Source organism: Leguminivora glycinivorella, chromosome 3 (genome assembly GCF_023078275.1).
Source record: "Leguminivora glycinivorella isolate SPB_JAAS2020 chromosome 3, LegGlyc_1.1, whole genome shotgun sequence".
Classification (NCBI taxonomy): domain Eukaryota; kingdom Metazoa; phylum Arthropoda; class Insecta; order Lepidoptera; family Tortricidae; genus Leguminivora; species Leguminivora glycinivorella.
In genome coordinates this window covers 14,155,314-14,169,097 of record NC_062973.1, presented here as the reverse complement: position 1 = coordinate 14,169,097, position 13,784 = coordinate 14,155,314, and the positions used below count along the sequence as shown (strand labels likewise).

At 34.3% G+C, this 13,784-nt stretch overlaps 1 protein-coding gene across 1 annotated transcript in view; it reads right to left on the bottom strand.

Annotated features, from left to right (window-relative positions):
* The window catches only part of LOC125242559 (RYamide receptor-like), a 76,590-nt gene extending 63,096 nt beyond the window's left edge, over nucleotides 1-13,494 (bottom strand). The window contains exon 1 of the mRNA XM_048151324.1: nucleotides 13,201-13,494. The gene's annotated coding sequence lies outside the window, so the exon portion shown is untranslated. The remainder of the gene's footprint in view (nucleotides 1-13,200) is intronic.
* Between the last annotated feature and the right edge of the window lie 290 nt (nucleotides 13,495-13,784).

Here is a 13,784-nt window from a genome sequence, read left to right as displayed (position 1 = left end):
CCATTTAGTTTTTTGAGGTTTTTAAGCATAGTCCTTTGCCATTTCTGTACGGTTTTATATGTAATCCTTTGCCCAACGCTATGGATTCCATCATTTTGTTGTGACGTTCAGATTCCGCTAGTTTATTTCTTGCCGCTTTATAGTCTCCTACAGCTTTAGCTATTCCTGCCGCGCCGCCTGCCAGAGAACCCAGAGCCGATAATCCCGCGAATATAGGAATCAACGGTAATATGCCTCCAGTTTTTGGAATAGGTATTATACGAGGTATCCGCATACGACTTGTGTTAGGAAATATTTTCTTCGCAGCTGTATAAGCACTGCTTATGATATTTCCATTCTTTTTTTCTTTAATTCGCTACGTATTTTTGTAACTAAGTGCTTAAATGACTTAACACCTGCCCCTGTCTTAATTTTTGATTTCATAACTTTACTAACCAGCCATGACGCCAGTTTTTCTCCTTTCCCAGCGTTTTTTGCATTCATACGTCGCTTAGCCATTTTATAAAGTTCTAAATCAGCCTTATGTCGATCCTCTATACGTGAATATTTGTCGTAAGCAATATCGTGCTGCATACAAGCTGAATCTAACCCGTTGATACCTTTATCACCCCGTCTTAAGCGTTCTTGTAATTTAGTTCCAGGGCCGCAATAATTGTACCCAGGTATGTGTAGTTCAAATGGAAGATTATTAATGGCACTATTTAAAAGTCCTCTTCCTTTCATAGTCAGTTAACTAGTGATAAAGTAACATTCGCATCAGTATTATAAATAGATTTACCTCTATACAACAGCACTGCGCTCAATCCAACTATTTTCGCTTGTACTAAGACCCAACCACTTAACGTATAGCTTGTTGCCTTTTCTTTTCATTATTTTCTCTATAAGATAAACATTAGGATACTTTGTTTTTTGCAGCTCTTGCTCATAAAAGGTGCCTAATATTGAATTTTTCGTTGATCCTCTAAGTAATATGTAACGGGTATAGTATTCTTAACTTGTTTTATTGTAAATAATTCTGTAGACCAATTAGGCGTATAACCTTTATGAAAAGCGCCTTTGTACTTGCTTATACGTACGCAATCCCCTACACTGAATTTGTTGGCCCTTGTTTGTAGGTATGAGCGAGGTTTGTTTAGTATAGATTTTATTTCAGACTCTTTATGGAAATCAACATCTATCGGTCTACACCTTATTGTGCGATGAAATGTATGATTATATGAATTCACAATATCATGTAAAGGTTTTCCAAACCATTTGTAATTGCCAACAAAACTAAAATATTTATACAGTTTGCCTTTTAAAGTTTTTATAACCCTTTCTACAATTGATGCTTTTTTAACTGAATAGGTTGAATAATGGTTTATCTGCAAGGATTCCAAATAATTTTTAAATTCAGTATTGTAAAATTCTTTCCCCAAATCTGTCTGTAGATGTTTAGGTTTGCGTTTTGCAGTGTCAATTAGTTGCCTAAAAGCGTCTTTGGTCTCAAATTTGGTCTTAGATTTCATCGGAATTCCCCATATGTATTTTGAAAATGTATCAATGACAACCAAAACGTACTTATAACCCTTATTAATATTATGAAATTTTTGTAAATCCAGTAAATCTGCTTGCCACAAATCATCTATGCCTTTTAGTACAACTGAACGCCGCGCAAAATTTTTGCGAGCAGACCTATGAATTTCATTTACTATTTGGTTCTTTTCCATTACTGAGTCTGCTCAAAATACCCTCAGTTTCCTTTTTTGTATAAAAGTTCAAGTTCAACTGGCGCTGCAAGCTATGAATTTGTGAATTTATAGTTTCAAGCAAAGAATCCAATTCACTTTTTTTGTAAGTGCCACTAAAGAGTTGATCAACATATTGTTTGTTTACACCATCAGTAGACAGCACAGGTGTATTAACACCTTTCAGTCGAGACGAATGTAAATCAAAATCGCCATTATCAGCGCGAATTAGTGCCCTTTCGCCAAATTCCGAAAATTCGAATACTCGTAAGCGTTTATGTACATGGTGTCCAAATTTATCAATGTTCATTTTGCTATGTATCATGCTTTATTAAAAGATTAAGATTGACTGCGGATCTAAAGTATCGTTAGGTCATTATATATCTTTCAATATATCTGATTCTTTCAATTCTTCAATTATAGATATTATTTCGTTATCTAACCCTGTATTACCAGCATCCCGGGATGCAATAAGTAGCTTTAATCTTTCAACTAACTCATTTGGATCATCCCAATAAACGTATGAAATATTATTGGTTACCTTTTTCATAGTTGGGAGCCCTTGTCCCTGGACATTACTCCCATTACTTTTTAAACGTTCTTTAGTATATTTAAACATAGGCCTTATGATTTGTAAATATTTTCTACCTTTGTTGCTTTTTATAGGTTTATTTGGATTAAAGTCACGCCTGTGTGCATTCGTTTCTAATAGCAGTAACTTATAATTAAGTTTATCTTCTTCAGTTATAACTTCAAGTTCAGGCACTTTTGTAAATAATAATTCCTTCAAACCCGGGGTTAAATTGTAAGTTTTTCCGCTAATTACTATACTGTTATTATCAAGCGCTACCACATGCGATCCGAGCATAATTTTACCACGTTCTTTGTGTACGCCAAAAGGGATATTCTCCAAATTATACGAAATGTTACCATCACTATTATCATCTCCGGGAGAATCTATCGAATCAGAAGTCTTAAAAGAGAACTCATCAGCTGATTCCTCGCTATTAATACTGTCATCTAAAGAGGCGTTGCTTCCATCATAAACGTCTCTACTTTTAGAGATCGTAGAATTCACACCAACGGTGTGAGTAGTACTTTCCTTATCACTGGCCTCAGGGCTGAATTTCAATCGCTTAATTGAGTTTTTCCAGTCTGTATCATCAGTCTTAAATTCGTCGCTAAGGTAATTATTTTCATTATTAAAGTTACTTTTTTTATTACTTTTAACCATCTCATTGAGAGGTTCTGTTATTGGTTTTAAAACTGTCTCTAATGTCATTTCATTGGCCGTTTTGATGTTACGAATTAACTTAACTTTTCTCTTTACAGCCTCAGCTGACTGAAGCAGCTTCTCTTTTAAATTCTTCTCTTCGTTCATTACGATGCAACCTCGTTGGAATTATATGAAGAAATGGCGGTGTAATGTAATTGCGGCATTCTAAATACATTCATCTAAAATAATAAATGTATCAAAACCCGATCTATAGCATCCTGAATTCTTCGCACAATCCTTATTTATTACTAAGTAGTTGTGCGGTTGGTTCCATACAGTGGCACACATATCTCTAAACTGGTTCCATCGCATATCAGTTCCAACGTGTTCATCATAAATATGTCGTAAATTAATTTCGTCTTGTTTAAACAAAATAATCAGATTTGCATTATCTCTTATTAACTGTTTAGGTATTTTGCTGTAGGTTTGATTCAAGTAAAAACTATTAATGTTTTTGTGTCGTCCCATCGCAAAGTAATCCCTTATATTATTTTGATTTTCACATGCAACGTCATCAAATATGAATACAGAGTCATTAGCTGCATCCTGAGGACTCACGACTTCATCATTTTCGCGATATTTGAAATAATTTACTGAGGGAACCAATGACAACACTTTTTCTAGATAGTTGTATAAAGGTTGATAAAGAGTTTTTGAATACACATACACATTTTGAAAACGAATTCCTTGTTCATGTAAAAGAAGACCTATCATTAGATTGGTCTTTCCACAATTAGATGGTCCACAAATGACGCAACGGATTGAATTCGGTAAAAGTTTTCCATGATAAGAATTCTGTTTTGAACGTGAGCGTATTTTTTGCATTCAGCTACGCACACGAGTTGCTTATTTTAAAACATCAAAAACGTTAGTCTCTGCTCGGATCAGATACGCAGCCGAATGGCACAAACGCTCACGAAACGAAACGCTCGTAGATATCTATCTCTATCGCTCGTGCGTATTGGCGCGACAGAGCCAGACTACCTTTCGCGACGTTTAGTTTTCGTTTCGCGTCGTAGAAATGCCATTCGGCTACGGGGTCTGGACACTGGAAGACCTATTATTTTCTTTGTTTTATTTCGACTTCCAAAGGTCCTTATTTTTCTGAGCCCTTGAATTGACAAACGACATCATCCTAGCGTGAAATATGTATTTCGCTTTTCACCACGACCCCATGTCATCTGATTAATAGCGTAGCTGCTCGAGCGTGACGGAACTTAATACAGGAAAATTAATTCTCAAGACAGAGTACCTGGCGTCAGCACTTCTATTTAATCTTTGTAGGTATGTTACAAAGTTTGCGCTGTTAGCCTCGCGGTAAGTACGTGCTACTTTCGTTCCGTAGTCGGGTTCGAACCCGCGACCGCCGGAACGAAAGTCGAGGTCGCAGGTTCGAACCCTGGCTCACACCAATGAGTTTTTCGGAATTTATGTGCGAAATGTCATTTGATATTTTGCAGTCGCTTTTCGGTGAAGGAAAATATCGTGAGGAAACCGGACTAATTCCAATAAGGTCTAGCCCTTCGGGTTGGAAGGTCAGATGGCAGTCGCTTTCGTAAAAACTAGTGCCTACGCCAAATCTTGGTATTAGTTGTCAAAGCTGACCCCAGGCTCCCATGAGCCCTGACAAATGACGTGATAACGCAAGGAGGAGGATGATGATGTTACAAAGTTAAAGAGGGGCAAGTGAAAATACATACACAAATACATTATTTACAAATACATTACACATAAACATAACACATTTAACAAATTTAATATTTTTTTTATAAATACATTATTTTAACGACTTTGTTTCTTTTAAGTAGGTAATTCGTTATATCTAAAGTTTTTTTTTACTACGTCGGTGGTAAACAAGCATTCAGCCCGCCTATAATAAATAGCCTCCGTGGTCTATGGAGATTCCAGAAGTGAGTGATGCCGACTCTATCCTTGTCGCGCCCTCGTTGAACTCTGATAACCCTACTCGCATGAACATAATAGTACATTGCGCAACAAGGGAGGTAAGGGGGATTTTGACAACAAGTGTCAATAAGAGTAGCCTGCATACAAATTAACGTCGCTCCGCACACGACGAGACGCGTCTACGACCCGTATGCTACCAGTCGCACGCGACTGTCATTGCTGGTCGCACGCTACTCGAGTCGCATGCACGTTGCAAACAAAAATGGCGGTGGATCAAAAGTTTAATATTCGATTTGTCCAAGAAGTGGAAAATTATCCGTGTTTGTATAATTATAAGCTGCCAGAATATATAAGAAAAGATGTGGTGGAAAAGGCGTGGAATGATATTGGCAAAAAAATGAATATGACAGGTCAGTATAGGTATTATATTTTGTTTTTATGAAATGAAGGGTTTATTTACCTACTATTATTACATTAACCTACTACAAACTATGAAGGGGTGAGTGATAAATAACGTCACGATTCAAAATTCATCGTGTTTCATCATCTTGTACGCACGAATGTTGCACTGCAAATGATAAAAATCGTCTCAGTTGCGTAGCACTGTGTGCGGAAACGAGTAGCATACCAGTATGAGGGCCTTACTCGCGACAGCTGCAGGCACAATTTCCTGTCAGATTGTCAATCTCTCTCTCTCTCTCTCTCTCTCTCTCTCTCTCTCTCTCTCTCTCTCTCTATCTCTCTATTAAGTACGTAGTTTAAGGACACACTGGGGTCCGGACGTTATTTAAGACCCCATCTCCTATTTCATTTCATAAATGGGCGGATTTTTATTTTGTTGTAGCGTTTTGAAAAACTTGTGTTTTTATAAATGTTGTTAGTTTGAATGATAACAATTGTTTTTTCGTGTTCATTAGTCATTCATCTACATAAAATTCAATGAAATTAATAGTATTTTTGTAAGAACTGAGAAAAAAATGAACTTTAATCGATGTTTCTGGAGCTGGGTGATCCACTGAGTTACAAACTTACTAATGTATAAAAATAACAAAAAAACCGGCCAAGAGCGTGTCGGGCCACGCTCAGTGTAGGGTTCCGTAGTTTTCGTATTTTTCTCAAAAACTACTGAACCTATCAAGTTCAAAACAATTTTCCTAGAAAGTGTTTATAAAGTTCTACTTTTGTGATTTTTTTCATATTTTTTAAACATATGGTTCAAAAGTTAGAGGGGGGGGGGACGCACTTTTTTTTCCTTTAGGAGCGATTATTTCCGAAAATATTAATATTATCAAAAAACGATCTTAGTAAACCCTTATTCATTTTTAAATACCTATCCAACAATATATCACACGTTGGTGTTGGAATGAAAAAAAATATCAGCCCCCACTTTACATATAGGGTGGGTACCCTAATAAAACATTTTTTTCCATTTTTTATTTTTGCATTTTGTTGGCGTGATTGATATACATATTGGTACCAAATTTCAGCTTTCTAGTGCTTAACGATTACTGAGATTATCCGCGGACGGACGGACGGACGGACGGACGGACGGACGGACGGACGGACGGACGGACGGACGGACGGACGGACAGACAGACATGGCGAAACTATAAGGGTTCCTAGTTGATTACGGAACCCTAAAAAGACATATATATGTGAAATATTTTATTAATATTAGAAATCTTAACAAAATGAACTTAAATTTTAAAAAAAAACAGTAGAATAAACACAAAAGAACCCTCTAAAAATCACTTTTACATATCCACTAAGTGACATTGTGGTCAAAAAACTTCAAAACTTTTTTAAAAACATAAAAATCTGTAGAAAAATTTTAGAACTTTCCTTTGCTAATCCGCGAATAGAATAGATAGAATAGAATAGAATAGAAAGGATAAAAGGAAAGTTCTGTAGATTAAAATTAACTGATCCAAACTCCTATTAAATGTAAAGAAGATGTTAGATTTATATAATATCATACTCACAGGTAGGTAAGGCTAACAAAATCTTATAAAAATTTAAATTTACATCTCAGAAATTGCTAGGACAATTTCTCAGTGGAACGTAACATAAAACTAAGGGTGCGATTAACATGGAGCTAATTTAACTACGTCAAACAATTAAGCAAACTGTTTTTACGTGGATGTTAATATCTCAAATAAAAAAAAATAAAATTAACTGAGCCTTTTTCAGAAAAAGTGTACATATTCAGTGTCTTCAAAATATTTACTTTTTGGACTCATTTTACGCCTCACGTATGAAAATTGAGGCCCTTAATTTAGTAATTTGTTTTCTTTGTACATTGCATCACATTCATGAAAATAATTAAACTTCCATATAAAAAAGTGACGATACATTTTTTTTCATGTATATTATGTGAAAATATAAATGTGTACTTATAACGCGGCTTTATCGCTCCACTGAGTTACTTTTTAATCCACTGAGAAACAATATTTCTCAATGGAACGTAACGGTTACGCCTTTTAGAAACAAAATTCTGGTTGTAAATTAAATTATACAAACTCTTCCCATAAACGTTATATATTATTAAAACAGATAAACTAACTAGTAATATGAACAGGAACAGTTTCTTAATAAAATATACAACATACCTTCGAAAACGTAGTCACTATGTGGAACTCAGAAACGGACCTCTAAAACACGCTTGAACAAATCCTTCCTTCACGAGTTTTGGCGTGCGACTGACAACAAATAACCAATATGGCGTACACGGCAAGACATTATAATGTTGCCAGAATAAAAAATAACCTACCACTTTAGTAGTAAAATAAGTAAATATTGACGAAATTTCTCCGTAACTCAGTAGGATTTTCCACAGAGCCACTTTTTGTGGTTTATGTTTGAAATGATTTTTTAGTATTCTAAAACTATTTATGATAGATTAAGCGTTATTTAAATTAGAAATTAATGTACAAAGAAACATTTAAGTAAATAAAAACATATTGTTATGATACAAAAATAATATTTTAACGCATATGAAACATAAGTATTTCATGGTAGGACATGGGAAAAACAACACTTTTGTTGACTTCAAACAGAAGTTTTTATTAAAAATATGACTAATATTCATTCAAAACTAATAATTTCTGAAAGACAATTTATTTATTTATGCATAAATATCAAACGCCTGTAAAAAAGTGATATAAAATTTGTGCAATCTTTGTCAGAAGAGGTAGGACATGCCAAATTTGGTACCATACAACAAAAAAAAAATTTGCCCAAATTTCATTCCCATTGCTATCCCTTATTTTGTCTTTTTTAACCGTAAAAGTATCAATATACGTTTAGGAACTAGTGTATGAACAGAGGGCCGATTTTTGAGTCTCACTGTCACTAAAAAACGGTGAATTGCCTATTATTTTCAGTGACAGTTTTCTGAATTCGAACGCCGTGAGACTCAAAAATCGGTCCCCAGAACCTTTGAAAGATTTAATTAAACGCTTAAAATGCAATCGTCGATGGCATGCCAATGTCAAACTTCTGTGTGCCGTTTTCAATCAATAAGCGAAATTAATATCGGTTGTCAATAAGTCTCTATTTCCACAAAGCTTCAAATTGAAATCAACCTTATCGACAACCGACAACGTGGTACATTTTAGTTGAAAACGTCAGATGCGAATAACCTTAAGTTTAATTATTTTTAAAATCGGGACTTAATCGCGTATGACTACATATTAAACTGACCTCTAACGTTTCAGGGACGGCGTTGTCCCCGTGGTCTCGGAGGACCTTAAGTTTATGTGTAACTAAGAAGTAACACTCAAGCGCTCGTCAATGTAATTTAGTTTCTTCACTACCTCTTGTAGTAGCCAGGATTGCTAAAGACATAAATTCAAATCCGAGCTTCGCCATGGAAAGGTGTTCGTAATTCTTTCTTTAATGGACATTTTTTTTTATGGGATAGGAGGCAAACGAGCAGACAGGTCGCCTGATGGTAAGCGATCACCGCCGCCCATGGACACCCGAAACACCAGAGGTGTTGTAGGTGCGTTGCCGGCCTTTGGACATATTTTATTTTGTTGTCGATTTCACTTTTTTTTATTACTGGAATTTTTGCACTTTTTCTACTTAAAAGCATGAGCTCTGTCGATTCTACTAGGAGACAAAAAATGTCCCAAAATTTCCATACATTTTTTTGCCGTCCTCTGAGTTACAATCAAAGAAGTTATATGAGAAATTTTAGTGGAAAAAAATTGTGAGACATTTTTTCTCCTGCGGAATCGAAAGAGCTCATGGTTCTGAATAGAAAAAGTACAAAAATTCCCACATTTGGAAGAAAACTAAAGCAGACAAGAAAATAAAAGTATGCCCTAATATATATCAACTCTAATTTCTATTTATAATATGTATAGGCTTATCATTCGCTTCCCGTTATTCCATTCATTAGCAGTCGCCGTCTTCCATATAATATACATAAGTATACATTTATTACGTATATTTAGTGTGACTACTTTAAAATCACAGTTGCCTAAACTAGGGGAAGGCTGCGATCATTGGACCACTTAACTTCGCTGTAATTCATAGATTGTATGTCAAAAAATAAAACTAGTTTGATTTTCAAATAGTTAAGAGGTCCAATCAAGGCGCCGGTCCAAAATGTTATTTTTTTCAGATTCTCAAGTATGTCTTGTTTTGTTTTCAGATTGTTTTCAGTTATTTTTCGTATTTTCAGAATAACACAACTTCGCCTTCAACTTAAATATTCACAACATTATTATAATAGTACTAGCTTTTTCCCGAGGCTTCAACCGCGTACTATTTAATCAAATTTGGAATCTCTAGGACCAGCGGTTGCATCTGTCAGTCAGTCAGTTTCTTCTTTTATATATTTAGAAGATTTTGTGCTACAAGTATAAGGTTTCTTAAAATTAAGGTGCCGAAGTTACATAACGAAAGAAGTTGAGCTTTGGAAAACAAAACCCGAGAATTCAAATAAGTATCTAGTCACACATATTTAAATAACGTTGCAGAACCTAAACTAGGTTCATCATAATCATTTGTTTGTCTCCACTGTATCTTTTCTGAGGTGTGCCAATAATTCTTAGGAGTAGGTCCTTGTGGAGTTCTATAGCTACCTACAACAAATTTAATATCTTGATTTGCGTGCTATTGTGTAGACTATAAGGTAAGAGCACTCTAAAAGTTAGAGTTGTAAACAGTAACAAAACAAAACACTTCGTTAAAGGAATTAGCGTGTTATGTACGGAAAGAACTCTCCTCATATACAACAGTCAATCGCAATCAACGTCTGAGGCAAATAGACGAGAGTAAATTGGTAATGCCATCATGTTCTTCTGCTCTATTTAAAAATAACTGTTACGGCATGAGCATCATTGTATATAATAAATTACCAGAAGAACTACGTAAGCTACAAGGCACACTATTTATGAATAAGTTAAAAAAATGGCTAATTAATAAACAATACTACAATATCAAAGAACTTTTGGAGGAATAATGTATTAAATTAAATTAAATTAAATAGGATAGAATTATGTAAATAATATATAATTTGCAATTGTTAATTGATTATTGAATTTGGAAATATTGAAATTAATTTATAAATGTATATTAATTTGTAATGAAAAATGTATATAATGTAAATAGTTAGATTTAAGATTAATATTTGCATGCCGCCCTTGGCTAAATATGTGATATCGACTGCTGATTTATATTCTGTCCAACTTAATGTACCATATTTAAGCAAATAAATTCTATTCTATTCTATTCTATTCTAAAGATTTCCAAGAAATTGTAAAAATACAATTTTGTAAAAGAAATGAAACTCGCCACTTGATAGGAGGATGACCCGTGTTTGTCAGGACTTACCGATGTCTTGTGGGAATCTTAATTTTGTATTCCGGTCAAACCTTCTTTCGAGTAAAGCCCCTTTCTAATCTATTCGAACTCTGGCCTTTTGGCGATGAAGTAAAAGTCAATATTATCATAAATTGAAGTCATAAAGTCAACTCCACCATTATTGACTTCAAAAAAAATGTCTTGAAGATTATACTTGTAGATGACGTTTTCACTTTTGACATAAATTTACGGCTCGGAATTGACCTTAATGCCAATCTCAAATAATCGGTGGAAACATATGTTTACTGTATCTTTGGTATTCTTGTTATATTTAATTTATGATATGAGCCGTGAAGATAATAATTTCAAAGGCTTCCGAAACAAAAACGAAACGAAACATATGTTTAATGTATCTTTGGTTTCTGAGCCAATTGGCTTTCTTATTGAATTCTAGTTTGATAAATAATAAATAAATCAAACTTTGGCAATCGAGAAACAGGTTTCATTTCATTTTGTAGCGTCTAATAAAATACTTCTAGTGATTTTCTGAACTTAATAGGTATTAGAATATTTTTAAACCTAAGATTTTTCAATATGTTAAAGTACATATTGTGCTACTTTTAAAAGGAGATAATTATAATGAAGCATCGGTCACGACGCAAAATGCATACTCGAAGCAAACAATTAAATAGGTACCTACACAGTGGCCCTAAGCTAGTTTATACGCTTAACCTAGGATTCATTTGTCAATTATGTCTGACAGAAATTAGAGAATCCATCAGTGGTAATCCGTTGTAGGTACTTACAATGATGATGCTTACCCCCCCCCCCCCTCCCATCGCAAAGATTACTGAGCAAATAAATAAATAACAAACAACCACCAAATACACAAAACGTCTCTATTGTATGAAGACGCAACAGGAGGGGTCAATTTTCCATACAGATTACTGAGCAAATAAATAAATAACAAACAACCACCAAATACACAAAACGTCTCTATTGTATGAAAACGCAACAGGAGGGGTCAATTTTCCATACAAACGGTCTCGACTATTTCCTCCCTGGTTTTTGAAGCTAGAGCAATGATTTTTTTTAACACAGATAGATTATTATTATTTTTATCTGTGTCGGACCGTTTTGATAATTTGATTTTTAAAGTCGCAAGAGCCCATCAAAAATCTTCAAACACGGCCTTTTTCATTACGTCGCAAAAAAAGGTGTGATATACAAAATTGGTAACAAGTAGCCAAAAAACTAAACGTTTCCGACACAGATTATTTTCATTGTTATTCAGTTTTTCAAAATCGTTCCGATTGGTTAAGTTTTCGAGGAGGAAACAGTCGAGCGCTGCTCGATTTTAAAGATTTTTTCACAATACCTTTTAACTGAGTTGTTCTTAATGGACATTTTTTTTTTCGATAAATCTAGTTAATAACACCTTTTCATTTTAGCATTTTCGCTCCTGTTGCGTCTTAACAGATAAGCAAAGTATTCTTTTCGATTTTGATTAGCATAAAATTCCGCAATGCGCTTTTTTTGGTTTTAGGCACATTTATATTTTGTCGTGAAATTAGTATTTATTCTAAAATACATATAATCAAGTCTGGTACAGCACGAGTCTTCTAGATACCAGATTAATCAATATCGGAATTGAAAAAAATAGAAAATAGACTTTAGCAAAGTTTATTTACCGTTAGTTGATGATAAGGTTCAATTGTTACATTTCACATTTATTTTTTACTTAAAAATTTAATAAAAAAAACGTTTTTTTTTTAGCTACGACTTTTAAATTTTTAGACTAAACATTTTTTTGAAATAAGTAACACACGTAAATAGTACTTATCACAAAAAATCATAATTTCAGTATTTACTAAATACTGAAATTATGATTTTTTTGTGATAAATACTATTGCTAAATTGTTTTTTATTGATCCTTAAACAAATAAATATTTATCAGGAACCTAATCCTATTTAACAATACTGATCCTGAAAAAATCAAACTTGCAATGAGCCGTTTATGCTTTTATTTATCTGTTTGTTGTATGCAGGTACCTAATATAGTACAGTTATACAACTTTAACATAATTATCTTTTATAGCTCTACTAAATTATACATACATACAACATACATACAATCACGCCTGTATCCCATGAAGGGGTAGGCAGAGCACATGAAACTACTCGAGTTTCAGTGCCACTCTTGGCAAATAAGGGGTTGAAAGAAAACGAAACTGTGACATTGCAGTGACAGGTTGCCGGCCTCTCGCCTACGCCACAAAAAAAAAATGGGCAAATTATGGGTTAAATTGTGACTAAATTATAAATTATTATTATTCATACTTAAACACAAAATTAAACACCCATAAGCGTTTCTACCTATATATATTAGCTCTAGTGCTTAACTATCCTTAACCTCTAAAAACAATAATAAACTTTTGTTACAATGACGACGCGGATAATAGCAAACTTTCAACTTACCGAAGTTAATTTTCCTTATATACTAAAACACAACAATATAGACACTAACGCCACTTTTGAAAGTCAGAATAAGAAGCCTCAGACACTTTTTCAAAGTAGGTATTTTATATTTTCCAAACGTTTTATAATTTTCACAGCGTTAAAACTTGTTTGAAGTACAGTTCGTGATGTGTTTTTGTGAGTTTAACCCGGGCCGGACCCCGCGTTTTGACGGAGAGCGCGTCGCGTGGTAAATGCGAGAATTGGCGGGCGCCCGGGCGCGCATGCTCGAGATCGCAGATTCGACACGGCTGCACTTCAATGTCTACAACTAAGTTTTCTTATAAACTGCCAATAACCCTTATCATGAGGCTTAATTAATGTACGGAGAAAGTTCACAGCGCAAAAGATTACATTCATTTTACCTACTTGACATTTCATGAAACCGTGTAACGTAATAAAACACATGGTAGACGGTCTGAATATTCAGAAACGAAATAGATAATACGCAAACAATAATTTTATTATAATTGTTCATGAGACGTACCTACGTTCCATTCGGTATCTACCTAATACCTATACATAATCATTTATTTATGTAATCT